The sequence below is a fragment of the Octopus bimaculoides genome, chromosome 15 (genome assembly GCF_001194135.2).
Source record: "Octopus bimaculoides isolate UCB-OBI-ISO-001 chromosome 15, ASM119413v2, whole genome shotgun sequence".
Taxonomy (NCBI): domain Eukaryota; kingdom Metazoa; phylum Mollusca; class Cephalopoda; order Octopoda; family Octopodidae; genus Octopus; species Octopus bimaculoides.
In genome coordinates this window covers 51,259,860-51,263,177 of record NC_068995.1, presented here as the reverse complement: position 1 = coordinate 51,263,177, position 3,318 = coordinate 51,259,860, and positions in this window count along the sequence as shown.

The following is a 3,318-nucleotide window of genomic DNA, read 5'->3' as shown; positions in this document are numbered from 1 at the left end:
CTCTCTCTCTCTCTCTATCTATCTATCTCTTTCTTTCTCACTCACTCTTTCTTTCTCTCTCTCTCTCTCTCTCTCTTTCTTTCTCTCACTCTCTCTCCCTCTCTCTCTCTTTCTCTCCCTCTCTCTCTCCCTCTCTCTCTCCCCTAGCTTACGTTTTTTTTTTCATAGTGTAATAGCGATTGCCATCATGAACATCATCATCAGCATCATCATCATCACTGTCACTGTTATCCTCAGCATTGGTACCATTGTTGTCAGCATTGCCATTGTTGTCATCGTCATCATGAGCAAAACACTCCATCTCACATTGCTCTGTAATCACTTCGACACCTGACACATGATACACCTGTGCACCTGTTCAGGTGATGTTGTTTCAATGGACAGAGTGAACTAATGAGCGACAGGAACATTTGATCACCACAAACAAATTATTTGTGCAGATCATTTGACAAAAGCTGAGCACTCATATGTCATCTTCGGCAAAAGAGTCCATCATATATATATATCATCATCATCATCATTATCATCGTCATTTAACGTCTGTTGTCCATGCTGGCATGGGTTGGATAGGTTGACCAAGCTGCACGCTGGAAGGCTGCACCAGGCTCCAGTCTGATTTGGCATGGTTTTCTACAGCAGAATGCCCTTCTTAAAGCCATCCTCTTCAAGGGTGTAATGGGTGCTTCTACGTGCCACCAGCACAGGTGCCATTTGTGTGACACCAGGATGCATTTACATGCCACCAGCATGGGTGCCCATTTGCATGACACCGGTATCTGCCATGACTGTGATTTTGCTTGGCTTGGTGGGTCTTTTTCTCAAGCATGAAATAATTCCAAAGGTCTTGGTTATTGCCTCCGTGAAGCCCAACACTCGAAAGGAACTCAGCCACTTTGCCTCCATCAGGCCCAACGCTCAATTTATATATATATATATATATATATATATAATCTTTTACTGTTTTATTCTTTCATTTGTTTCAGTCATTTGACTGTAGCCCTGCTGGAGCACCACCTTTAGTCGAACAAATCAACCCCAGGACTTATTCTTTGTAAACCTAGAACTTATTCTATTGGTTCTCTTTTGCTGAATCACTGTTGTTAAGCTGTTGGGAAAAAGCTAGTGAATGTATACTGAGACAAAAACAAACAAGACATTATATAAATACAACAGACGAAGAATTATGCATATATAACAGCATGAAGCCCTATGGCTATATACAACAGAAGAAAAAAATAATGGCACAGGATAGACAAAAAATTGAATATCTTACAAGCACTTGTGCCCTTAATGTCACCCTCAGCAGACACAACATGGTTCTGATGTGACAAAACTGGACTTTCAAATTACAAATTACTGAAACAGTCCCAGCAATGAGCTTTCAGAAAGTTACTGTCTATCTAATTTTATTCATAAAGCTTAGGACTAACTGGAATTTGTGATAGAAGACACTGACAAAAATACCATGCTGTTGGATTGAAACTGGGATTTCAGAATTGCAAAGCAAACTTCTCAATCTTTCAGCTATGCCTGCACTTTAGATACACACCAGCTCACAGGTATTACAAACACACCACTTTATAAGTTGAATTGATGTTAAATTTTTAACAAACTATTTCTTTTGGTGCCTAAGTAAATAAATAATTGAATAGATAACTAATTAAAGAGATAAACAAACATATGAATAAAACAAAGCAAATATATATAAATGAGATCATGTGACCTAAATGTCTTTATAAAGTCTGTCTTCACTAACAATGTAAATCATTGTTATGAAATCAAACTGCTTGGTGTAAATGGTATGTGTGAGAATGTGCAGATGTGTGTGTGTGTGTTTATTTTTGTGCTTCTACATGTGTTGTGTCCTTGAGCAAGGCACTTCAACCATTGTTATGGAAGAATATTGCCATAACAAGTCTTGTCCACCCCATGTCATATTATGGAGAAAGTGGGCGTAACGGGGTAGATGATAACGAGCATGACATTGTGGGTGGCGATGTGTGTGTGTGTGCATATATATGAAATTAAATAAGTGACAAAGGAACAGAAAATTAAACAATGAACCTCATTAGCTTACAGCCGTTTCTGCTATAAGATGCAATGCATTCAGACCTGAATACAATTCTAACTGGGCCCCACCTGCAAGGTCTTGAGCTGTTTATTTTGAGATGTGATCACCATGTCGTGTACATATGGTTGTGATGCATGTGCCTGGTGTACCCTTATCAGACGGGCAGTCAAGATGGTTATACGGGGCTTCGTATATATTTTACCCCAGTGTCACTTTGATGGCATGTGCTGCCCTCTAATTAAATAATAATAATAATAATAATAATAATAATCCTTTTACTAAAAGCACAAGGCCTGAAATTTTTGCAAGGAGGGGCCTAGTCAATTACATTGACCCCAATGTTTGGTAAGCAAGCTACTTACCACACAGCCACTCTTGCACCTATGTATGTATGTGTACATGGTGTACATATGTATGTGTACAAGAATGATTATCATTATATGATCGAATCTGTATGTTTTGATTGAAGTATGTGTACATATACATACGTTTGTATGTCATCAATTATTAAATGCTAAACTTCTAGAATGTCTTACATATTTTCACTGTTCTATTAATGACTTGTAATTATAACTTCATAATTTGCCTGTCTCCTTTCTGGTTTTGGGAAACTCAGCTTCCCAAGACACATGCTGAGGCAGTTAGTTATATATCCAATTGCTCTAGCAATCACAGCTATAAGTGTAAAGCTACAGGCCAAGGAGTATATCTACTGATTCCTCATTAGTTCAGCTTTGTTTTCTTTTTCCCCTATCTTCACGTTAACATCTGTTGGGTAACTGATTTCTACTTCTATACACTCTTTCTTCTCTCTGTCCCAAATCATCTTATCTGTTCTCTTATGCTTACATATTACAGATGATTTGGCAGAGACAGTCCTTCAGCATTGTTTCATATTATGAACGATTGTATTATTCATATAATTGTAACTGCTATTGAAGCACTGTGAAATGAAGTGCTGTGCTCAAGGATACAACACATTGCCAGGTCCCAAAAAGTGAACTCACAATCTAACAACTGTGAGCCTTACACCCTGGCAATTAGGCCACACACCTTCACTACTCCTGAGTAAAATATAAAAAGATAACAGGCTTCTGGTGGTCTCCTAACGAGTTTTCAAAAACATACAAATACTTCTAACCAAACCACTTGAGTTAGTTTATCAAAGCTTTTTTTGTTTTAAGTCATTAGCTCACCTACCAGAAATCTCAAAGAGAATGCAATATATATATATATCATATATATAT